The sequence below is a fragment of the Bos javanicus genome, chromosome 20 (assembly GCF_032452875.1).
Source record: "Bos javanicus breed banteng chromosome 20, ARS-OSU_banteng_1.0, whole genome shotgun sequence".
Classification (NCBI taxonomy): Eukaryota; Metazoa; Chordata; class Mammalia; order Artiodactyla; family Bovidae; genus Bos; species Bos javanicus.
Window position 1 is genome coordinate 22,046,526 of NC_083887.1, and position 26,509 is coordinate 22,073,034.

The 26,509-nt window shown below is 39.9% G+C and overlaps 1 long non-coding RNA gene across 1 annotated transcript; it reads left to right on the top strand.

Annotated features, from left to right (window-relative positions):
* The first annotated feature begins 1,921 nt into the window (after positions 1–1,921).
* LOC133233554 (uncharacterized) lies at positions 1,922–26,345 on the top strand. Its single transcript, XR_009731751.1, has 3 exons — positions 1,922–2,635; positions 17,969–18,067; positions 26,104–26,345. It is a non-coding gene; the product is annotated as an uncharacterized LOC133233554 (long non-coding RNA).
* Positions 26,346–26,509: the final 164 nt, after the last annotated feature.

A 26,509-nucleotide genomic window follows, 5' to 3' on the forward strand; every position in this document is an offset into this window, starting at 1 on the left:
CTCTTTCTATCCTGAGTGTAGGTCAAGGCCAAGAGAAATAAAGTCCTAAAAAAATGTATCCGTTTATTACTTGATGGGAATGAGCAGGTGAGGTATATATACAAAAACAGTGCTTTGGGTGAAAATATGACATGGACGGAGGAGCCTGGTGAGCTGCAGTCCATGGGGTCGAGAAGAGTCGGACACGACTGAGCGACTTCACTTTCACTTTTCACTTTCATGCATTGGAGAAGGCAATGGCACCCCACTCCAGTACTCTTGCCTGGAAAATCCCATGGACAGAGGAGCCTGGTGGGCTGCAGTCCATGGGGTCGCTAAGAGTCGGACACGACTGAGCGACTTCACTTTCACTTTTCACTTTCATGCATTGGAGAAGGAAATGGCAACCCACTCCAGTGTTCTTGCCTGGAGAATCCCAGGGACGGGGGAGCCTGATGGGCTGCCGTCTATGGGGTTGCACAGAGTCAGACACGACTGAAGCGACTTAGCACTTAGCAGCAGCATGACTAATTCAGGCCTCTGCTGCTGCTGCTAAGTCACTTCAGTCGTGTCCGACTCTGTGCGACCCCAGAGATGGCAGCCCACCAGGCTCCCCGTCCCTGGGATTCTCCAGGCAAATCTAGGCCTCTATCAGTCTTTAAAATTGGATTCTCCACAGACCACTGGCCATTCAGACCTTTCTCCTAGCTTTAGAACTATCTTTACTACTTAGATCCCTAAATAGTTCTGTATCTAATTATTTTAATGTTCTTTTAAAGAAAACAAATTGTTTTTGTTAACAGCTCATGTTAGGGTTTAACGGTTCTGCTTTGATCACAGGTAATTATTTTCATGAAACACTTGGATCTGTATTTCAAGTTATGCATACATGAGTAAGAGTCAGTCTCATTTGATTTTGTCTTCTCTGGCTGCACTTGGGGAATTAAAAAAAAATACTGCACAAGTGTCTAGGATGCTACCAAATAAAAATTATAGGGAAAACAAGACAGATTAGTAAATACAGAAAATTGACAGAAGGATACTTCTGGGTAGCAAATGAAAATCAAACATGAAGCTAAGTTTCTGGAGATGGGAGGTGGGTTATACATGAAGAAAACAAACTACTCAGCAAGAGGGGAAACCTGTAAAACAACAGAACCAGAGACGGGGAAGAAAAAAATTTCTTCTCTGTTCTCTTAGAGTCTCCAGCTCAGCCTAAGAATTAAACTGGTCGAACAGAGTCAGACACGACTGAAGCAACTTGGCAGCAGCAGCAGCAAGACAGGTTAACAACAGGAAAACATAGGAATTTTATTAGAATTTTACACATACATGGGAATCTTCACAAGAAAATGAAAGCCCAAAGAAGTGACCCTTTAGAGAAAGAGACAATACATTTCTGAAGAACTGATAAGTCAGAGGTTTGAAGTGAAAGTGAAAGTGCTAGTCACTCAGTTGTGTCCAACTCTTTATGACCCCATGTACTATAGCCCGCTAGGCTCCTCTGTCCATGGAATTCTGTAGGTAAGAATACTGGAGTGGGTTGCCATTCCCTTCTCCAGGGGATCTTCTGGATCAAACCTGGGTCTCCTGCATTGCAGGCAGATTCTTTACCATCTGATCCACCAGGGAAGCCCAAGAGGTTTGAAATAGGGGCATACATTGTGGGGAAGTGACCAGAAGATACACAGGGGAAACCAGGGCAAGATGAAGGGTTATTCTAGTGAGTTCTGTGTGTGTTGTTGCGTGCATGTGTGCTCAGTCATGTCTGACTCTTTGCAACCCCATGGAGTGGGGCCCACCAAGCTCCTCTGTTCATGGGATTCTCCAGGCAAGAATACTGGAGTGGGTTGCCATTTCATCCTCCAGGGGATCTTCCCAACTGAGGGATCGAACCCGTGTCTCCTGGGTCTCCTGCATTGGCAGGCAGATTCTTTACCACTATGCCACCTGGTAAGCCATTCTAGTAAGTTTATACAGATCCAGTTGAGCGTCAGTTTCTAGTGATAAGGATGTTCTTTTCTTCCTGCTATAGGAAGGGTATTTTCTTCTCATGGGAGATTTTATGGCCTGTTTTTCAGGAGAAAAAGAGAGATCAGAGAGCCCTCCCTGCACCTGTTTTTTCTTAAGTGCCTTCAGTTCAAAATAGTCACTATGGCAGAGTGGCGTATTTTGGGATGGTGTGTCCTGAATTGTTTGGGGAGATGTCTGTGTGGAAGTCAGGGGATGTTCTGAATATCTGTTGCTCAATGTACCAAATCACCCCAAAGCTTAGTGGCTTTTTATAACGGTAGTCATTTATCATTTCTTATTGTTTTCATGGGTCAGAAATTTGAGTGACTTGATCAAAGGGTTCTGGCTTAGGTGTCTCATGAGGTCACAGTCAAAGGATGGCTGGGAGTGGTGTCAGAGACAGAGACACAGAGGAGAATTAGAAGAAAGGGAAGCCAGGCCTGAACCTTTAAAAATTTCCACCATGTATAGATGATTTGGCAGTGAATAATGAGAAGCTCTGATTGAGAGACTGAAAGGCAGTCAGGAGAGTGTGATGTCATAGTAGCAGTGGAAGAGAATGGCTTCAAAGAGGATCCCCAACAGACGCTACTGAGAGGGCCAGTATGATGAACATTGATGCACAGAACACATCTGATTTGTGGTATGGAACTTAAGGGGGACTATTTTATTCAGGTAGTGGGGAATGGATTGAAGAAGGAATGGGAAACAAGGAAATGGAGACAAGAGTGTGGACACTCTTGAGAAGTTTGGCTCTATGTAGGGTGAGAAATGGGCTCCCCTGGTAGCTCAGCTGGCAAAAAATCTGCCTGCATTGTAGGAGACCCCAGTTTGATTCCTGGGTCAGGAAGATCCCCTGGAGAAGGGATAGGCTACCCACTCCAACATTCATGGGCTTCCCTGGTGGCTCAGATGGTAAAGAATACGCCTGCAGTGTGGGAGACCTGAGTTTGATCCCTGGGTTGGGAAGATCCCCTGGAGGAAGACATCGCAACCCACTCCAGTATTCTTGCTAGAGAATCCCCATGGACAGAGGAGCCTGGTGGGCTATAGTCCATGGGGTCTCAAAGAGTCGAACACCAATGAGAAACTAAGCACAGCACAGCACAGAGTGAGAAATAAGAGCTAGGCTCTTTCTCCTCAAAGGTTGATTCAAGGATTTGCAACATCAGCATCTCTTCATCTCCTAATTAGAAATTCAGCATCTCGGGCCTATCACCAACATACTAAATTTGAATCTGCTGTTTAACAAGATGCCCAGGTGATTCTTATGTTTATGAAATTTTCAGAAGCACTGATCTGGGGTGGATTGTTTTTAATTTGTTAATGTATTTAAATACTGGTGAGAAGAATCCGGGTAGAGAGGGAGGGATGGAAAATGAGAGAACATTCTGTCTGGAATTTCCAAGAAAAATGGTCCACTTAATATCTCCAATGTTGTGTCTCAATCTCTGGACTAGTGCTAGAAGGAGTAATCATAAAACCTGAAGTCTGATAGAGAGTGTTGACTTGAGGTGGCTACTTCAAGAAAAGCAAAAAACGGAAGTGCATCCTGATCCTTGAATCTAGTAAGAGAAAACTATAATTTAGGCTCAAACTTTGCAAACCTATTCCAAATTATGGAGAATAGCACATAATGTTTCAGTTTGTTTTTTATTATGGAAATTTCCAAAATTATTCAGAAATGTAAAAAAGATTAACAATGTACTCTTCACTCAGTTAACAATCTTTTTTTTAACAAGCACTTTTATATTTTTTTGCTAAAATATTTTAAAGCAACACTTAGGCATCATATCATTTCCTCCCTAAATAATCCAATAGGCCACCCTAAAAATAATAATTTTTCATAACTAACAAAATAAAAAGTAATTTCTTAATGTAATCTAACACCCATTTCTTATTTATGCTTCTCTGATTGTCAACAAAGTTTTTTTTTTTTTCTTTCAGTTAGTTTGTTCCCAAACAATAACCATATACTGTATTTGGGTATTATGTCTCTCAAGTATTTTTTGTTTGTTTCTTTTGGGTTGGCTTGCCAGGCCACTTGGCTTGCAGGATCTTGGTTCTCCTACCAGGGACTGAACTGGACGCCTGGCATTGAAAGCACTAAGTGCTAACCACTGGACCACCAGGGAATTCCTTCTTTCAAGCAGTTTTAATCCAGAACAACATTCCTCCCTTCTCTCCCCTACTCTTTTATGCTACTGATTTGTTTTAGAAACTGGTGAGCCGTGCTGTGGGATGTTCAGCAAAAGAATTTGAATGCATATTTCTTCATGGTGTGGTTTAACTTGTTTCTTTAGCTTCTAAATGTTCCGTGTGTTGAAAATTAGATCTAATCCCTTGAGAAGGTCTTTTTGGCGAGAATATTTCATAGGTAGTACTATGTACTTCATAATCCATCATATCAGGATGTACATAATGTCCAATTATCCCACTCAGGTTTTTTTTTTGTTTGTTTGTTTTTTTAATTTTTGGCTGCACTGTGAAGGATGTGAGATCCTAGTCCCCCCTGACCAGGGATGGAACCCACATGCCCTGCATTGGAAGGATTGAGTCTTAACCATTAGACTTCCAGGAAGTTCCCAATTATCCCTCTTTGACAGATAACACAAGTGGATTCCAGCACTGAAAGCTTGAGTCTTTCATTATAAAGTTTCCTATTAATCATTTACTCATTTTTTAAATATCCACTTATTTTTACCTTAATTAGTTATTTTATTAGAGGTTGAAAAATAATGCCTTTAAAAATTTTATGTGGAAAATGTAAAATATTTACAAAATTAGAGAAAATAATACAATGAATTTCCACATACTTATCACCTAGCTTCACTATTTATCAGCACAGTGCCAATATCTATACCTTCCATTTCCACCACCCTAGATTATGGTTTTTCCAGTGGTCATGTATGGATGTGAGAGTTGGACTGTGAAGAAGGCTAAACACTGAAGAATTGATGCTTTTGAACTGTGGTGTTGGAGAAGACTCTTGAGAGTCCCTTGGACTGCAAGGAGATCCAGCCAGTCCATTCTAAAGGAGATCAGTCCCGGGTGTTCTTTGGAAGGAATGATGCTAAAGCTGAAACTCCAATACTTTGGCCACCTCATGCGAAGGGTTGACTCATTGGAAAAGACTCTGATGCTGGGAGGGATTGGGGGCAGGAAGAGAAGGGGACGACAGAGGATGAGATGGCTGGGTGGCATCATCGACTCGACGGACGTGAGTCTGAGTGAACTCCAGGAGTTGGGATGGACAGGGAGGCCTGGCGTGCTGCAATTCATAGGGTCGCAAAGAGTTGGACATGACTGAGTGACTGAACTGAACTGAGATTGTGTTATTTATTAAAACAAATCCCAAATGTCATAGAATTTTATCTGTAAATAACTTAAATATGTATTACTGAAGATGTAGAATTCTTTTAAAAAATTTAACTGTATTGTTCTTCTACCTAAATAGTTTTTAAAAGAATTCATTTATATCATCAAATAACCTGTGTTCGAATTTTTCTTATCCTTTTCCTTAAAAAAATTGTTCAGTTGTTTTGTCAGTATTAGAATCCAAATATGTTCCATTTATTATTGACATATATCTTTATTTATTTTTTAAATTTAAATTTATTTATTTTAATTAGAGACTAATTACAATATTGTATTGGTTTTGCCATACATCAACATGAATCCGCCACGGGTGTACACGTGTTCCCCCTCCTGAACCCCACTCCCACCTCCCTCCCCATACCATCCATCTGGGTCATCCCAGTGCACCAGCCCCAAGCATCCTATATCCTGCATCAAACCTGGACTGGCGATTCATTTCTTATGTGATATTATACATGTTTCAATGCCATTCTCCCAAATCATCCCCCCGCCCCACCACAGAGTCCAAAAGACTGTTCTATACATCTGTGTCTCTTTTGCTGTCTCACATATAGGGTTATCATTACCATCTTTCTAAATTCCATATATATGCATTAGTATACTGTATTGGTGTTTTTCTTTCTGGCTTACTTCTGTATAATCGGCTTCAGTTTCATCCACCTCATTAGAACTGATTCAAATGTATTCTTTTTAATGGCTGAGTAATACTCCATTGTGTATATGTACCACAGCTTTCTTATCCATTTATCTGCTGATGGACATCTAGGTAGCTTCCATGTCCTGGCTATTATAAACAATGCTGCGATGAACATTGGGGGACACATGTCTCTTTCAATTCTGGTTTCCTCGGGTGTGTATGCCCAGCAGTGGGATTACTGGGTCGTATGGCGGTTCTATTTCCAGTTTTTAAAGGAATCTCCACACTGTTCTCCATAGTGGCTGTACTAGTTTGCATTCCCACCAACAGTGTAAGAGGGTTCCCTTTTCTCCACACCCTCTCCAGCATTTATTGCTTGTAGACTTTTGGATCACAGCCATTCTGACTGGCTTGAAGTGGTACCTCATTGTGGTTTTGATTTGCATTTCTCTGATAGTGAGTAATGTTGAGCATCTTTTCATGTGTTTGTTAGCCATTTGTATGTCTTCTTTGGAGAAATGTCTAATTAGTTCTTTGGCCCATTTTTTGATTGGGTCATTTATTTTTCTGGAATTGAGCTGTAGGAGTTGCTTGTATATTTTTGAGATTAGTTGTTTGTCAGTTGCTTCATTTGCTATTATTTTCTCCCATTCGAAGGCTGTCTTTTCACCTTGTTTATAGTTTCCTTTGTTGTGCAGGAGCTTTTAATTTTAATTAGATCCCATTTGTTTATTTTTGCTTTTATTTCCAATATTCTGGGAGGTGGGTCATAGAGGATCCTGCTGTGATTTATGTTGGAGAGTGTTTTGCCTATGTTCTCCTCTAAGAGTTTTATAGTTTCTGGTCTTATGTTTAGATCTTTAATCCATTTTGAGTTTATTTTTGTGTATGGTGTTAGAAAGTGTTCTAGTTTCATTGTTTTACAAGTGGTTGACCAATTTTCCCAGCACCACTTGTTAAAGAGATTGTCTTTAATCCATTGTATATTCTTGCCTCCTTTGTCAAAAATAAGGTGTCCATAGGTGCGTGGGTTTATCTCTGGGCTTTCTATTTTGTTCCATTGATCTATATTTCTGTCTTTGTGCCAGTACCATACTGTCTTGATGACTGTGGCTTTGTAGTAGAGCCTAAAGTCAGGCAGGTTGATTCCTCCAGTTCCATTCTTCTGTCTCAAGATTCCTTTGGCTATTTGAGGTTTTTTTGTGTTTCCATACAAATTGTGAAATTATTTGTTCTGCTGCTGCTGCTGCCAAGTCGCTTCACTTGTGTCTGACTCTGTGCGACCCCATAGACAGCAGCCCACCAGGCTCCGATGTCCCTGGGATTCTCCAGGCAAGAACACTGGAGTGCGTTGCCAGTTCTTTCTCCAATGCATGAAATTGAAAAGTGAAAGTGAAGTCGCTCAGTTGTGTCTGACTCTTAGTGACCCCATGGACTATACAGCCCACCAGGCTCCTCCATCCATGGAATTTTCCAGGCAAGAGTACTGGAGGGGGGTGCCATTGCCCTCTCCTAGCTCTGTCAAAAATACTGTTGGTAGCTTGATAGGGATTGCATTGAATCTATAGATTGCTTTGGGTAGTATACTCATTTTCACTATATTGATTCTTCCAATCCATGAACATGGTATATTTCTCCATCTATTAGTGTCCTCTTTGATTTTTTTCACCAGTGTTTTATAGTTTTCTATATATAGGTCTTTAGTTTCTTTAGGTAGATATATTCCTAAGTATTTTGTTCTTTTCATTGCAATGGTGAATGGGATTGTTTCCTTAGTTTCTCTTTCTATTTTCTCATTATTGGTGTATAGGAATGCAAGGGATTTCTGTGTGTTGATTTTATATCCTGCAACTTTACTATATTCATTGATTAGCTCTAGTAATTTTCTGGTGGAGTCTTTAGGGTTTTCTATGTAGAGGATCATGTCATCTGCAAACAGTGAGAGTTTTACTTCTTCTTTTCCAATTTGGATCCCTTTTATTTCTTTTTCTGCTCTGATTGCTGTGGCCAAAACTTCCAAAACTATGTTGAATAGTAGTGGTGAAAGTGGGCACCCTTGTCTTGTTCCTGACTTTAGAGGAAATGCTTTCAATTTTTCACCATTGAGGATAATGTTTGCTGTGGGTTTGTCATATATAGCTTTTATTATGTTGAGGTATGTTCCTTCTATTCCTGCTTTCTGGAGAGTTTTTATCATAAATGGATGTTGAAATTTGTCAAAGGCTTTCTCTGCATCTATTGAGATAATCATATGGCTTTTATTTTTCAATTTGTTAATGTGGTGTATTACATTGATTGATTTGTGGATATTGAAGAATCCTTGCATCCCTGGGATAAAGCCCACTTAGTCATGGTGTATGATCTTTTTAATGTGTTGTTGGATTCTGATTGCTAGAATTTTAAGGATTTTTGCATCTATGTTCATCAGTGATATTGGCCTGTAGTTTTCTTTCTTTCTTTCTTTTTTTTTTTTTTTTGTGGCATCTTTGTCAGGTTTTGGTATTAGGGTGATGGTGGCCTCATAGAATGAGTTAGGCAGTTTACCTTCCTCTGCAATTTTCTGGAAGAGTTTGAGTAGGATAGGTGTTAGCTCTTCTCTAAATTTTTGGTAGAATTCAGCTGTGAAGCCGTCTGGACCTGGGCTTTTTTTGCTGGAAGATTTCTGATTACAGTTTCAATTTCCGTGCTTGTGATGGGTCTGTTAAGATTTTCTATTTCTTCCTGGTCCAGTTTTGGAAAGTTGTACTTTTCTAAGAATTTGTCCATTTCTTCCATGTTGTCCATTTTATTGGCATATAATTGTCGATAGTAGTCTCTTATGATCCCTTGTGTTTGTGTGTTGTCTGTTGTGATCTCTTCATTTTCATTTCTAATTTTATTGATTTGATTTTTCTCCCTTTGTTTCTTGATGAGTCTGGCTAATGGTTTGTCAATTTTATTTATCCTTTCAAAGAACCAGCTTTTGGCTTTGTTGATTTTTGCTATGGTCTCCTTTGTTTCTTTTGCATATATTTCTGCCCTAATTTTTAAGATTTCTTTCCTTCTACTAACCCTGGGGTTCTTCATTTCTTCCTTTTCTAGTTGCTTTAGGTGTAGAGTTAGGTTATTTATTTGACTTTTTTCTTGTTTCTTGAGGTGTGCCTGTATTGCTATGAACTTTCCCCTTAGCACTGCTTTTACAGTGTCCCATAGGTTTTGAAGGAGATCAGCACTGGGATTTCTTTGGAAGGAATGATGCTAAAGCTGAATCTCCAGTATTTTGGCCACCTCATGCGAAGAGTTGACTTATTGGAAAAGACTCTGATGCTGGGAGGGATTGGGGGCAGGAGGAGAAGGGGACGACAGAGGATGAGATGGCTGGATGGCATCACTGACTCGATGGACGTGAGTCTCAGTGAACTCTGGGAGTTGGTGATGGACAGGGAGGCCTGGCATGCTGTGATTCATGGGATCGCAGAGAGTCGGACACGACTGAGCAACTGATCTGATCTGATAGGATTTGGGTTGTTGTGTTTTCATTTTCATTTGTTTCTATGCATATTTTGATTTCTTTTTTGATTTCTTCTGTGATTTGTTGGTTATTCAGCAGCGTTTTGTTCAGCCTCCATGTTGGAATTTTTAATAGTTTTTCTCCTGTAATTGAGATCTAATCTTACTGCATTGTGGTCAGAAAGGATGCTTGGAATGATTTCAATTTTTTCGAATTTACCAAGGCTAGATTTATGGCCCAGGATGTGATCTCCTGGAGAAGGTTCCGTGTGCACTTGAGAAAAAGGTGAAATTCATTGTTTTGGGGTGAAATGTTCTATAGATATCAATTAGGTCTAACTGATCTATTGTATCATTTAAAGTTTGTGTTTCTTTGTTAATTTTCTGTTTAGTTGATCTATCCATAGGTGTGAGTGGGGTATTAAAGTCTCCCACTATTATTGTGTTATTGTTAATTTCCCCTTTCATACTTGTTAGCATTTGTCTTACATATTGCGGTGCTCCTATGTTGGGTGCATATATATTTATAATTGTTATATCTTCTTTTTGGATTGATCCTTTGATCATTATGTAGTGTCCTTCTTTGTCTCTTTTCACAGCCTTTGTTTTAAAGTCTATTCTATCTGATATGAGTATTTCTACTCCTGCTTTCTTTTGATCTCTATTTGCATGGAATATCTTTTTCCAGCCCTTCACTTTCAGTCTGTATGTGTCCCCTGTTTTGAGGTGGGTCTCTTGTAGACAACATATATAGGGATCTTGTTTTTGTAACCATTCAGCCAGTCTTTGTCTTTTGGTTGGGGCATTCAACCCATTTACATTTAAGGTAATTATTGATAAGTATGATCCCATTGCCATTTACTTTATTGTTTTGGGTTCAAGTTTATACACCATTTTTGTGTCTCCTGTATAGAGAATATCCTTTAGCATTTGTTGGAGAGCTGGTTTGGTGGTGCTGAATTCTCTCAGCTTTTGCTTGTCTGTAAAGCTTTTGATTTCTCCTTCATATTTGAATGAGATCCTTGCTGGGTACAGTAATCTGGGCTGTAGGTTATTTTCTTTCATCACTTTAAGTATGTCTTGCCATGCCCTCCTGGCTTGGAGAGTTCCTATTGAAAGATCAGCTGTTATCCTTATGGGAATTCCCTTGTGTGTTATTTGTTGTTTTTCCCTTGCTGCTTTTAATATTTGTTCTTTGTGTTTGATCTTTGTTAATTTGATTAATAATGTCTTGGGGTGTTTCGCCTTGGGTTTATCCTGTTTGGGACTCTCTGGGTTTCTTGGACTTGGGTGATTATTTCCTTCCCCATTTTAGGGAAGTTTTCAACTATTATCTCCTCAAGTATTTTCTCATGGTCTTTCTTTTTGTCTTCTTCTTCTGGGACTCCTATGATTCGAATGTTGGAGCATTTAATACTGTCCTGGAGGTCTCTGAGATTGTCCTCATTTCTTTTAATTCGTTTTTCCTTTTTCCTCTCTGATTCATTTATTTCTACCATTCTATCTTCTACTTTACTAATCCTATCTTCTGCCTCCATTATTCTACTATTTGTTGCCTCCAGAGTGTTTTTGATCTCATTTATTGCATTATTCATTATATACTGACTCTTTTTTATTTCTTCTAGGTCCTTGTTAAACTTTTCTTGCATTTTCTCAATCCTTGTCTCCAGACTATTTATCTGTGATTCCATTTTTATTTCAAGATTTTGGATCATTTTCACTATCATTATTCGGAATTCTTTATCAGGTAGATTCCCTATCTCTTCCTCTTTTGTTTGGTTTGGTGGGCATTTATCCTGTTCCTTTGTCTGCTGGGTATTCCTCTGTCTCTTCATCTTGTTTATATTGCTGAGTTTGGGGTGTCCTTTCTGTATTCTGGCAGTTTGTGGAGTTCTCTTTATTATGGAGTTTCCTCACTATGGGTGGGGTTGTATCAGTGGCTTGTCAAGGTTTCTTGGTTAGGGAAGCTTGTGTCAGTGTTCTGGTGGGTGGAGCTGTATTTCTTCTCTCTGGAGTGCAATGAAGTGTCTAGTAATGAGTTATGAGATGTCATTGGTTTTGGAGTAACTTTGGGCAGCCTGTATATTGGAGCTCAGGGCTGTGTTCCTGTGTTGCTGGAGAATTTGTGTGGTATGTCTTGCTCTGGAACTTGCTGGCCCTTGGGTGGTGCTAGGTTTCAGTGTAGGTATGGAGGCATTTGATGAGCTCCTATCAATTAATGTTCCCTGGAGTCAGGAGTTCTCTGATGTTCTCAGGATTTGGACTTAAGCCTCCTGCTTCTGGTTTTCGGTCTTATTTTTACAATAGTCTCAAGACTTCTCCTTCTATACAGCACCATTGATAAAACATCTAGGTTAAAGATGAAAAGTTTCTCCACAGTGTGGGACAACCAGAGAGGTTCACAGAGTTACATGGAGAAGAGAAGAGGGAGGAGGGAGTTAGAGGTGACCCGAATGAGATGAAGTGGAATCAAAAGAGAGAGCAAGCTAGCCAGTAATCAGTTCCTTATGTGTGCTCCACAGTCTGGACCACTCAGAGATGTTCACGGAATTATACAGAGAAGAGAGAGGGAGGAAGGAGACAGAGGTGGCCAGGAGGATAAAAGGGGGAATGAAAAGGAGAGAGACAGATCCAGCCAGTAATCAGTTCCCTAAGTGTTCTCCACCATCTGGAACACACAGAGATTCAGAGAGTTGGGTAGAGAAGAGAAGGGGAGGGAGGAGACAGAGGTGACCTGGTGGAGAAAAAGGAGAGTCCAAAGGGGGAGAGAGCAGTCAAGCCAGTAATCTCACTCCCAAGTAAAAATGGGTACTGAAGATTGGGTTCTTAAAAGTACAAAATTGATAACAAATACCAAAAAGCAAAGATTAAAATTCTAGATTAGAGGTTGGATTTTCAAAAATACAATATTAAAGAAAAGAAGAAGAGAAAAAAAACAAAGTCACAAAAGTTATTTTTAAAAATATATATATATAAAGTTTGCTTTAAAAAATACTTTTTTTTTGAAAAGTAATAGTAGGTTATAAAAAAATGAAAATTAAAGGAGTAATAGAGGACTTAAAATTTTTTTTTTAAGTTAAAAAAAAAAGAAAAAGAAAAGAATGATCGTAAAAATAGTAAAAATATATCTAGAACTTTCTCTCTTGTTATTGTGGCCAGTGTGGGGTCAGTTCATTTTCGGATAGTTCCTTGGTCTGGCTTATATTTCTCAAGATCTATAGGCCCCTTCCTATGTAGTTGGTACGAACTACAGGGTTTTAATCTATTGCACCTGTCACTTCCAAGGTGGTTCCCTCGGTTTTAGTTTCTTCTGTTTGCTGGTCTCTTCAGTGTCTGATTTCTGCCCTGACACAAGGGGGGCGGTGGAGGACACTTTTTTTTTTTTTTTTTTAGGCTCACTTGTTCAGTCGCGCTGTGGGGAGGGAGGGAAGCTGCAAACAAATAACACTGGCGTGTGCTCGCAGTGCCTCAGCCTCACTGGGTCTGCCCCCGCTCATGGTGCACGTACCCTCCCTGCCCACACAAGCTCAGGCTCTAGGTTGCTCCGCCGGTAACCGTCTGAGGCCGGCCCTGGGCTGTATGCACCTCCCAGGTCTAAGCCGCTCAGGTTCAGGCACTCGGGTAGTCCTCAGAGGCGCAGACTCCGCTGGGCCTGCGTTTTGTGCCCTTGCCAGGTCTGAGCATCTCAGATGATGAGGTGTTTGGCCAGCCCGGTCACTGCAACTTAACGCCTCTCCCATCCCTGCGGGTCGGTTTTCTGGGTTTACAGCCGGCGCACCTTCTCAGGCAGATGATGACTCCTTTCGAAGACAATGGGCTGCTTTTCTGGGTGCCTGATGTCCTCTGCCGGCATTCAGAAGTTGTTTTGTGGAATTTACTCAGCGTTTAAATGATCTTTTGATGAATTTGTGGGGGAGAAAGTGGTCTCCCCGTCCTATTCCTCTGCCATGTTAGGACTGCCCCTATTATTGACATATGTCTTTAGTTAATCTCTTTCAATCTAAACTTACCCCATTGTGCTAGATAATTTTATATGTCAACTTGACTAGGCCACGGAATTCTCAGATATTTGGTCAAATACTATTCTGTTGTTTCTGTGAGAGGTTTTTTGGTTTGTTTGTTTTTGGTGGTTTTAACATTTAAATGAGTAAATGGAGTAAAGTAGATTGCTCTCTCTAATGGGGGTGGGTCTCACCCAATCAGTCGGTGGTTTGGATAGAACAAAAGGCTGTCCATCTCCTGAATAAGGGAGAATTCCTCCTACCCAACTGCCTTTAGGGCTTCCCTTGTGGCTCAGCTGGTAAAGAATCTGCCTGTAATGCAGGAGACCTGGGTTCGATCCCTGTGTTGGGAAGATCCCCTGGAGAAGGGAAAGGCAACCCACTCCAGTATTCTGGCCTGGAGAACTCCATGGATCATATAGTCCATGGGGTCGCAAAGCTGGGTTATTTTTCCCCCTGCCTTTGGGTTCAAGCTTCTTCAGCTTCAGCTTCTCCTAGGTCTAGAACCTGCTGGCTTTTGGAGTAGAAGTATGCTATCAGCTCGCCTATGTTTCTGGCTAGCTGACTGCAGACCTTAGGACTTGTCAGTCAACCTGTAACCAAGTGAGCCAATTTCATAATAGTTCAGTCTTCTCTAGATCTGTGTGTCTGTCTGTCTGTACTATAGATTCTGTTTCTCTGGAGAACCTTGATTAACGCTCCCATAAATCTCCTTTTCTCCCCCCTTCTTTTTGCCCTTGTTATTTTTTGTGTTGAAGAAACTGGGTTGTATTTCCACTGCCCACTGGAGTTCACATCCCAGTCTTGTCATTTGACATGTTTCTCTGTCCTTTATATTTCCTGTAAATTGAATCTAATGATTAACCAGATTGACATCGGAGTTTTTTAATTTCCAAGAGAGTTTTGTGAGTGGTGATGTGTGTGCTTCTGTCATGTGGTACGGAAATCCAGTTGTGTTCTTTGTGATGTTAGCAGCCTCACTGATGATCACTGACCAGATTAATTCATTAGAGATGGTAAGATGCTGATATTCTAATTCTGTTGTTCCTTTTTTCCATCTGTAATTCTATAAAGACCAAATTTAATCATCAAGTATTGGTTACTCTGAGGTAGTGTGTACAGGAAATACAGGAGTAATGATGAAATCTTTGCTCTGTTTACCAGTTTCCAAATATAATCAATCAGTTCACTAGCACCTTCCAAAAGTGACCAATTAGTTGGATTTTTTAAATTTAAATTAAAAATTTTTTTTTTTTTAAAGTATCATTTTAAACACAAGGCTTACATACACTTGATGTGTTTTAATCTGTTGCAGTTATTAATCTCAGTAATGTTCAAATTTACCATTCTTGGCCAGTGAGAGCTTAGTCTAGAAGGTTCCTAAGTTCTTTTGATATGAACCTAGTAGCGGAGAAGGCGATGACACCCCACTCCAGTACTCTTGCCTGGAAAATCCCATGGATGGAGGAGCCTGGTGGGCTGCAGTCCATGGGGTCGCTAAGAGTCAGGCACGACTGAGCGACTTCACTTTCACTTTTCACTTTCATGCACTGGAGAAGAAAATGGCAACCCACTCCGGTATTCTTGCCTGGAGAATCCCAGGGACACTAGGAGGAGCCTAGTGGGCTGCCGTCTATGGGGTCGCACAGAGTCAGACACGACTGAATCGACTTAGCAGCAGCAGCAGCAGCAGTCTCTGGAATCAGCCACTCCTCCACAGAAGCTCTTAATGAGGAATGATCTGTAGCGAACACAGTCTGGCCACTAGGGTTCTCCTCGCTCCATGTGAGCTCGGAGATCTCCTTTCCTGACTCTTGGACTGAAGAATTCCTATAGAAAGTCACTTTGCCTTACAGACAAAAATTTATCCAATGTTTAAGGGTTAGATAAGAAAGAGATTAGAGGTGGAGAGAGCTGGTGTGGATTCTGGCAGATACCTCCAGTTTATAATCCCTGTCAGAAAAATCAAGTGTTTCTGATCTGAAAATACCCTGGGGCAGAACTTAACTATGGCTTCCGTGGGGAGTGGGGACAATGTAAAGGGGACATCCCATAGTCTACCTAGGCCATCCTCAGGGTCTGCATGGCTTCAGACTGTGCCCACAAGCTAGTGTCTACTTGGGATGAAAAGAAAAAGGCCAAAGACTCAAAATTTAAAAATAAATATTTGTTGTTTCCAACAATTGCATGGCAATTAGGAAGCAAGGAAATGCTTACCAGCAAGTAGCCAAAAAACCATCACAGCCTGGTTCCTTAACACACCAAGATTATATGATTCATTTTATTCTCAAAAGGACAACTTGAGATCCTGTGGTCAGTGGGGATATTGAAGCCTTGAGACTCTCTCAGGTAAGGAGAAGAGGACATCCTGACACTTAGGAAGCAGAGATGAAATTCTGTGATATTCATCAGGGAAGAAGAAAGTGGACTTTATTTATAACTGTAAGTTAGAAAAGGTGAAAATGCTGCTCTATGTTATTCTTATTTATTTATGGCTGCTCTGGGTCTTCATTGCTGCAACGTGGGCTTTCTTTAGTTGTGACAAGCACGGCTCCTCTCTGGTTGCAGTGCATGGACTTCTCATTGTGATGGCATGGGCTCTAGGGCAAGGGTTTCAGTAGTTATGGCTCATGGACTCTGGAGGGAGGGCTCAGTATTTATGGTGGATGGGCTTAGCTGCCCCAAAGTATGTGGGATCTTCCCAGACCAAGGATTGAACCTGTGTCTCCTGCATTGCTGGGCAGATTTTTAACCACTGGACCACCAGGGAAGTCCAAAAAAATGCTATTTTAAAAAGAGGCCGAAACATGTGTTTGAATAAGATCACAGTGTTAATCCCATAAAATATTAAGGATTCATTTTGTTGAGACTTCAGCTCTCTTTCTGTCATTGCAACCATTTACTTTCTTGCGGAGGGACTGATTTTATCTTCGTTTATCAATCAGAACTTGCATCCGAGAACTGCCCCTTCACCCCTTCTCTGGTACACTGATTATATTGCCCCTTGCCAAGACTTTCTGATTAGGTGGCTCTTTTGTTCTTCTCATGAAGCAGGAAAACCAGTGTAGGCCGTCTTATAACCGGAAGGATCCCACTGTCCAGGATGCAGTAGGGAGTGTTTTAATAATGTTGGTCACCTCTCTTTCTTAGGTTTGATCTACAGTTAGATAGCCCAAATTTCAGATCCTTCTTCCTTATCTACAGAGCCGTCTCATCAGAGGAGCTGTGATCCTCTTAGATCACCTCCAAGAACCCGGGTCTGAGGAATAGTGACTGACACTCATGCACCCGCACCATAGGGAGGGTGGGTTCTGGCATCGGATTGCCTAGGTTCAACTTCTAGCTGTCACTTACCAGCTGGGTGACCTCAGCTACGTATTTAACTCTGTTTCATGTGTTTTTGCATCCTCACCTCTAAAATGGTGATTATATTATTTCTCTGCCTTGTATGACTGCTATGAAGAATGAGCCAAACACTATGAAAAATTCTTAGCATGATGTTTTAAGTTCTGGTATATTAAAAAAAATGCTCGATGAATGATATCTGTTATAATTTTTTTTAATATTTGTTTATTTTTGGTTTTTGGGTCTTAGGTCACATGCTCTTCATTGTAGCTTGTGGGCTTTCTAGTTGTGGCACACAGGCTTAATTGCCCCCTGGCATGGGGCATCTTAGTTCCCTGACCAGGGATCAAACCCTAGTCCCCTGCATTGGAAGGCAGACTCTTAACCACTGGACCACCAGGGAAGTCCTGATAATTGTTATTATTATCCTTCATGTGGTAATGTAGTCTACTGAAGCAGAAACAGTTCAACATCCCTGGAGGGACAATTCCAGCCTTAGTCATTGTCACAAGTGCTGCTTTGATACTGGATTACATTCTTTTGTTTGAACGAATAACCTTTGTTTCTAGAAAAGAAGAGTTGGCTTCTCTAATTTTACTTTTCAGAAATCTTTAAGGGGCCAATTGAAGAGAAAAAAGAAAATGGATACTGTGAATGTAAGGAACACCTAAGGAGTTTACCTGGGAGTGAGAGGAGAGAATGGATATAAAATAAGTTTTCCAGAATGATCAGCAGGAAAATTCCTTAAAACAAGCATGATTATGGCCAGGAAGACAGGGATGAAGGATGAAAAAAGCAACCTGTGTCCCAGAATCTGGTGCAAGAAGAAAAGACAAGTCAGTTAAGACTTTAGCATGAATTTTTTGTGTTTTTAGACATGATAAAATATATATAAGATCATTTTGTGTATTATGATCCATACATATAAGTCAGCTATAGTTAGATAACATTAATACAGTACCAGGAAAAGTTAGTGAACAATGTATTATTTTTTTATTCCTTTTTGAGGTACAAAAGGAGGATTTTTGAAAAACAGTGTAACCATTAATTTTAATTTGTCTTCAGTTTCTGTACCCCAAATGAAAGGTTTTCTTGCCCTAACACCAGGGTAATAATTTTCTTCCAGTAATTGAGCCCACTGACAGTGGCAACATTCACATGAACTCCCCGCCCCGCCCGGCCACCACCCTGAAGAGGACAAAAAAAAGCTGCTCCTAAATACAAGGTAAGTCTCATTCAGCCCTCCTTTCCTTTGCTTGGTTCCTGTTTTGTTTTAGATAATAGACTAAGGATTTTTTGGTTTTGGTTTTGATTTTTCCTTTGTTGACTCTTTCTAGGAACTCTTGAATCCTAATTCTAAATTGAAGCTTCCGGCCAGGGAGCACCATCACACTTTCATTCTTTGTCTTCTACATCAAAGACCACCTTTACTGGACTTTGTTATCATCTCGTTTGATTTTTCTGGTTTATTGCATTTATCTTTAGTCAGTGAGTTGAAACATTCCTTATGTACAATAAATCTCCCCAATTTCAGTGGGTTGCTTCTTGATGTTTTTAAGGTACCTATAGAGTTCTTTGTGGCTTCATTTTATATAAGAACAAACAACTACCACAGAGATGTGGGGCTTGACTAAGTTTACATATCATTAAAAAAAAGCCAGTCTTGCAGATAAGCAACTATTACCTTCTGTAACTTTAAATACATGTTATTTATATTTAATAACTGAATAAAAGATGCAAGGATAAGTTATGAGGATATAATATAACTTATTATTAAATATAATAAACACATTTTTGTTTCTAGGGTTTATATGAGATGAACATGACTACTTATTCATTTTGGTTTATGTTTAATGTGTTTGATTTCAGAGCTTTGTCTTATGAGTGAATGTTCATAGAACAATTTATACACTGGAATATAAAAGCATATATAGAATTTTTAACAGCTTCTGTGAATCCTTCATATAATTTTGAACTAAGTGGGAAACAAAAAATAGTAAATATTTTTCTTTCTAGTTTACAGAAGAGCAAAGACTAAAGTAACTTTTAAAATGATCTCATTAGTTTAAAAGTAGGGAATTAATTGTATAATTAAAACTGAAAACAGTTTGATTTGTGGTAGCATTGGGATTATGAATGAAATTTTCTTCATTTTATTTCAATTTATGTTAAGGCTGTATGGCTATTATATGTGACAAATAAATAAAATTAGCTATTGAAAAAACAGAGCATTATATATGATATATATATAAAGTAAATCATTTTTCAATTCTATGTTTAAAACATTGAAAACTATTAAAATGTCTCTATTTTTATAATTGCATCTGAAGCTAATAATTTTAAAAAGATTGGTTATTATCATAGACAGTGTTAAACCAGGTAAAGAATCTGATTTATCGTTAATAATTGACTAGTAGAAAGATATAGCTATTATCTAAAGAAAATGCTGAAGCATTTTAATTTAGTTGCATAGCATAGAATACAGTGAATTCTCAATTGGAACAAAATAAACCCACAAATAATCAGAGTTTTCTCCGGTCAATGTTTTAAGGAGAAGCAGGAAAAATTAAGAACGTATGTATACTGTGTGTCTATCTTCAAATTTCCAGTAGGTGTTTGGCTCCATTAGAAACTGAGGTCAGTTGTTTTGTCTAGATTTAGACAATTTTTTATAAAGTTTGAAGTTAAAGGTCAATACTGAGTTGAACAAAAATCAATTAAAAACACTGATGTCCTCAAAGAAAATCATTATTCTTTATTCACTATGAATTAAATAATATGTAGCAAGATAAACAGATGGGTTCCAAATTGGGAAAGGAATACATCAAGGCTGTATTTTGTTACCCTGCTTATTTAACTTATATGCAGAGTACATCATGAGAATTGCTGGACTAGATGAAGCACAAGCTGGAATCGAGATTGCTGGGAGAAATCTCAATAACCTCAGATATGCAGATGACACCACCCTTATGGCAGAAAGCAAAGAACTAAAGAGCCTCTTGATGAAAGTGAAAGAGGAGAGTGAAAAAGTTGGCTTAAAACTCAACATTCAGAAAACTAAGATCATGGCATCGGGTCCCATCACTTCATGGCAAATAGATGGGGAAACAGTGGAAACAGTGAGAGACTTTATTTTTGGGGGCTCCAAAATCACTACAGATGGTGACTGCAGCCGTGAAATTACAAGATGCTTGCTCTTTGGAAGAAAAGCTATGACCAACCTAGCAGCATATTAAAAAGCAGAGACATTACTTTGCCAACAAAGGTCCATGCAGTCAAAGCTATGGTTTTCCAGTGGTCATGTAGGATGTGAGAGTTGGACTATAAAGAAAGCTGAGTGCTGAAGCATTGATGCTTTTGAACTGTGGTGTTGGAGAAGACTCTTGAGAGTCCCTTGGACTACAAGGAGATCCAACCAGTCCATCCTAAAGGAAATCAGTCCGGAATATTCATTGGAAGGGCTGATGCTGAAGCTGAAACTCCAGTACTTTGGCCACCTCATGCGAAGAGTTGACTCATTGGAAAAGACCCTAATGCTGGGAGGGATTGGGGGTAGGAGGTGAAGGTAATGGCAAAGAATGAGATGGTTGGATGGCATCACCAGCTCAATGGACACGAGTTTGAGTAAACTCTGGGAGTTGGTGATGGACGGGGAGACCTGGCATGCTGCAGTCCGTGGGGTCGCAAAGAGTCGGACATGACTGAGCAACTGAACTGAACTGAACATAAACAGAAACACAGAACCACAGCAGCATTTTGTCTTTGACATGGAGTAAAAATGAGAATTTTAGATGTAGCCTGTAGGCTCTACAAGATGTTTACTCTTTCAAAGCATGTCTCATTGCCTAGGCCAGTTTGGTTTAGCCAACATTACTATATAGGTCTTTTGCCTGGGGTAGACATTATACCAGGAGCTAGAGACTCCAAAATCTTTGAAGTTGATCATTTTCCCTCCTGTTCTCACTTCCCAGGAATCAAGCAATGGTATTTTGTTTGCGTAGCCATTTAAGCAAGTGTGAAACATTGCAGAAAAAGATATAAAACATAAAAGTCTGTTTAATGAATAATTAGAATAATGCAGGTATAATCACCCACAAGAAATAATACAAACAGTAGTGTGATCACTTCCCATAGCAAAGGATAAGATAACACTAGCATCCCCAGAACACCTACAACTAACTCCCTGTGACCTTTCCCCTTAATATCCCTTGTCATCTTCCCTAGAGGTAACTTCTCACTATGGTAATCACTTCTTTGTTCTACTTTCTAGTGTTCTTTTAAAACCATCTCAGTAGGTATTTCCTCAATAATACAGTTTAGTTTTGCTTACATTTGAACTTCATGTAAATGAACATTTTGTAAATCCTATCCATATTATTTTTTCTTGTTTCTGTCATTCAGCATTGTTAGATTCACCCATGTTGCTTCATGTAGTTGGTTTTTCCATTTTGATTATTCTGTACCATTTTTACTTACCCATTCAACTGATGCTGGAAATTAACATTGTTTTCATTTTGTGCCTCTTATAAACTATGCTTACTCTTGATATGTCCCCTGGTTCTCATATGTATACATTTCAATCTTGAGTGTGTATAGCCAGGGGAGGAACTGGGTGGGCATATTGTTCACTTTATGTATCAGGCTGTTTTTCAGTCATTGTACCAATTCACATTCCCTCTGCAATGTATGGGAGTGCTCACCATAGAACAGGGGTGTGTGTGCTATGCTCCACAAAGCGTTCTTCAGTGGCTGCAGAAGAGGGCAGGGCAGGAGGTGGCCAGTTCTATGTTCCTACTTCAGTTCACTCAGTGCAGCTGTCATGTTTCCATATTGAACATCAGCAAACTTTTAGCGGGAAAAAAATTTGCATGAATTGAAAGGGATTGAAGATAACTGATCAGGAAGGCAAATTATATACCTAAAACATAGGTTCAGTAAATGTTTGTTGAATAATGAATAAATGAATGAATGACAAAAAAATGAATGAATAGATTTTCAGAATTGAGGGCTGTGAGAGAATATCTGTGGGCTTCCCAGTTGGCTCAGACAGTATAGAATCTGCCTGCAATGTGGGAGACCTGGGTTCGATCCCTGGGTCGGGAAGATCCCCTGGAGAAAGAATGGCAGCCCACCCCAGTGTTATTGCCTGCAGAATCTCATGGACAGAGGAGCCTGGTAGGTTACAATCTATGGGATCACAAAGAGCTGGACATGACCGAGCAACTAACACATTCACAAGAGAATATCTAGCTCTTTCCAGCTATGGCCTCTGTTCACAGGCAAATGGGCTGTAGGGAAAGGTTATGTGAAGAGCAGGGATTTGTCTTGCTTGTATTTCTGTTTTCTAGTATCCAGAGAGGAACAGAGAGAGTCAGTGTGAGTTAGAAGAGAGAGCGGATGGAGACAGAGATATGGAAAGAGATTAGAGGAAGGAGGGAAGAAGTGAAGCAAAGGGGTCATTTTTTTCTCTACAAGTCATCCTCTTCCATTTTGCTGAGGGCGTTCCCAGAGCACAGTCTGAAAACCAGTGGCCACCAGAGAATCCCTTTCTTGGTCTCATCACAGCTCAGCTTCTCCACCTTTGAGTTATTTTGTTCTTGATGTTCCTTGGGAGCTTGGGTTTGTGTCAGTCTGGAGAACTTCACAACATCTCATTGATCTTACCAGCTTCCCTTTGACAGATTCTTAAAACTCCTTAAACGCAGCTGCAAGGACTTCCCCATAACTGGGTCTCAGGGTTGCTCAGGAGGCCAGGGGCTTCCAGAAGCTGTGTTCATCGTTGATGTCCTACTTGCTGATGCCCCTCAACCACAATTAGCTTGTAGTCTCTTTTAGTTCAGGCAACCCATATATAAGTATGTACGCCTGCTATATACTTTTATAATCCTTGATGCTATATTAACCAAAAAGGAAAACATTCAAGAATCCTGGGAGCCATTTATTCCAAAAAATGATTTAACTAAAAGGAATGTGATCTTCTTAATAACATCTTTTCTGTCCTCATTTTATTCAGAGTGCTTACATAATTAAATTCTAATGGTGATGAAAGTGGTAAGCTACCTGAAAGTAATCAACACTATCTACTTTAACTTTTCTCTTTTCTTTAAGGCTCTATTTCAAGTTCTTTCACTTGTGGGTATACACATTTCCCAATTTCAATAGAGGCTTTTCTCCACTTTAGGAAAAAACCTACATAATTTTCTTTAAGGTTAACATTAATATGGAATTCAAACCCACTCATACAGTAATTCTATCATTCACATCTATGGCTATAATTGAGAATCTTGCATTATTTGATCTAAGGATAATCAAAGTGAATAGGACTATGGTCAGATCAAAGTGGGTTTTCAACACATGCAACAGCAAAACTAAATGGAGTAATTTAATACTGACTAATATAATATTCAGTATTCATGGAGTGCTTCCCTCGATTTCCTCAGACAAAGTTATTATTCCCTCTAATGGACAAACCTGAATAAAGAAACCATCACACACACACAAAAAAGAAACTATCACAGACGCAATTGCGTATCAGTTTTGACACCTGGAAATTCTTACCATATGCGAACTACTTTTCAAAGACATTCATTCATTGTATAATCATCTGTTGAGTGCCTATTAGGCCCTGTGTTTTGCACTGAGAGTACAAAAGCAAATTAAAAGAAAACCAGAAGTGATTGGTCCCTTACTGATTATTTGAGTGGCAAAGAATTGAGAGAAAGACTAGAAAAGAAGTGAGACAGCAATTAAAATTACTAGGTAGTGGGATACATGCTATGATTGAGGTAAATGGAAGGTGAAATGAGAATTTGGGATCAGATGGCATACAGCAATGATGGATGGGACTTGGGAAAACTTTCTAGAGTCCCTGAATCTGAAAAATTGTAAGAGCCAGGCAAAGGGAGATGGCAAGGACATTCTAAACAGAAGTGGGCAGGAAATGCAAAAATCCAGAAGTAAGTCTTTCTTGTGTCTTATGGCCCCAGAACTGCAAAAGGCTATTATGACTAGAGATTATATGAGGGCTGGAGAGTGATAAGAGATGAGGCTGGAGAGGTGAGTAGACACCATATCATAAAAGGCCTATAGCCCATTGTACTGGGTTGAGTAGTGTCCCCCTAAAAGGTCATGCTGGGTTACAGTTCAGGTAGTCTTAGTGAGTCATATATTGGCAGAAAAATCAAGTTCACAGAGGGAGGAAACAGATGAAAGTTAAAAGAAAAAAAAAAAGAAAAAAATTCAAGTGAAGTTGTGTTGGGAGATACAGAGTTTGAGGAAAGAGATTCCTTTGGGAACCAATTTTACCTGGAACCTCAGAATGTGAGCTTTTGGAAATAGGGTCTTTACTGATGAGGTTGGTTAAGGATCTCAAGGGGAAATCCTTCTGGATTAAGTGTGGGCCTTAATCCAATGACTGGTGTCCTTAGAAGAAGAGGAGAGGACCCAGACACACAGAGAAGGATGTCACGTGAAGCTGAAGGCGGAGCTTGGAGTGATGCGGCTCAAGTCAAGGAATGCCAAAGATTGCTGGGAGACACCAGAATCCAGAAAAGAGGGAAGAAAGATTCTTCCCTAGAGACTTCAGAGAGAGCACGGTCCTGCCAACATATTGATTTTGCACCTTTAGCCTCTAGAACTTTGAAAGAATACATTTCTGTGGTTTTAAGTCATTAAATTTGTGCCAATCTGTTACATCAGCCCTGGGCAACTAACATAATCATAATAAGGAGTTTTAACTAACATACAGACATGTATGTCAGGTGTCAGCCTTGACATGTCCTATGACGAGATTTAAGTAAAGAAGTGACATTATTGGTACTTTAAAAAGGTCACTCTGGCTACATTGTAGAGGTTGGATGTGAAGAAAGAGAGACTGAATATGGGGATATGTTGGGAGGATCTAGGAAAGGGCAGCGTTAAGTTGTGAAGTGAGGAGGGGATGAAAAGAAGTGGCTAGATTTGTGAAATAGTATAAAAGGTAGATTTGGCAGAATTTCATCATTATTTCTTAGATATGAAGGATTTGTGAAGAGTAAAATGTCAAGAACTCTCGACATACAGTCTATCTTTCCCACAACTCGTTTGAAAAAACATCTATTCCTATCTACAGCTCCAGTTAAGGCAGAGAACATAGGCATGACATATTTGCACCATTTGAGTCAGTTTAGGTTGGGGCAATCTGAGTCTCTTCTGGTATGAACAGCAACATCAGAGAAATGCTGATGTGGGCTTGGCCTGAAAGGTCATGCTGCTGCTGCTGCTGCTTCTGTTAAGTCGCTTCAGTCGTGTCCGACTCTGTGCGACCCCCGTAGACGGCAGCCCACTAGGCTCCCCCGTCCCTGGGATTCTCTGGGCAAGAACACTGGAATGGGTTGCCATTTCCTTCTCCAATGCATGAAAATGAAAAGTGAAAGTGAAGTTGCTCAGTCGTGTCCAACTCTTCGAGAGCCCATGGACTGCAGCCTACCAGGCTCCTCTGTCCATGGGATTTTCCAGGCAAGAGTACTGGAGTCTTAGTGAGCCATATATTATCAGAAAAATCTAGTTCACAGAGGGAGGAAACAGATGAAAGCAAAAAAAGAAAGAAAAAACTCAAGTGGGAAATACAGAGTTTGAGGAAAGATACTCTTTGAGAGCTGATTATAATTCTTACAAATGCCTTCCATGAGATTATTCTTAAGCATGTGATAAATTTTCTTTTGCAAAATCCAGTGGTTTTTCCATTTTGTAATCACACTATCTCATACTGTCATACAAGATCTCTGGCATGGATCACTGGATAGATGGCAGTATGATTTATCAAGAGGGAAGAATGGGAGGGAAAACAAGTTTTGAGGAAAAATAATGAGTTCAGATTTGGACACATTACCTTTAGGGTGCTTTTATAACAGGTAGACAAGTCCACTGTGGACACAGAAGATCTTATGAGAATGTTTTGGACTAGAGTTCAGCTCTGGAAGCCATCACCCCATAAATATTAATTGGCACCCTTTTCTTCCAAGGTAAGTGGAAAAAGAAGGCTCAGGGTGCTAGAAAGTCTGACATCTGAAGGTCTTCTGTATTCCAGAAAGAGGAATCCACAAAGGAGGACAAGAAATAATAGCTAGAAACGTAAAAGAATAGTCAGAAAAAGTGTGAGGGTGGGGTGGGGTGGACTGTTAGAAAGTTGAGAAAGGAAAGTACTTCAAAGAGGGCAAGAGCATCGTCAGCTGCTGGGGTGAGTACGTAGTGTTTTTTAATTTATTTATTTTTTTAATCAAGGAAGAAGCCACTGGTGACTTTGGCAAGAGGAGATTTGAGGAAGTAATGGGAGCAGAGGAAGACTATGAGTGGAAACTACGGATGACGTTTTCAACGGGCTGGCTGTAATGGGGAGAAAGACATTGCGGTAACCAGACGGGAACACAGGACGAAGGGAGGTATCTATTTGCCTAAGATGGCGGAGACTTAGACTGAGGGAAGAAAGCTGGTAGCATCTGATGCTAATTGAGAATCATTAATTAATCAATTATCATTATTTGATTAATTAATTGATTGATTAATTAATCAAGGTCTCTAGAAATGTTGCAGAGATAGATGCAGTGCCCTCTTTCATTGTGATGAAAGGGAATGGGAATAGAGTTTCTTTTTTTTAAGGCAAGAATGCAAATAAATTTGTTGACAAGAA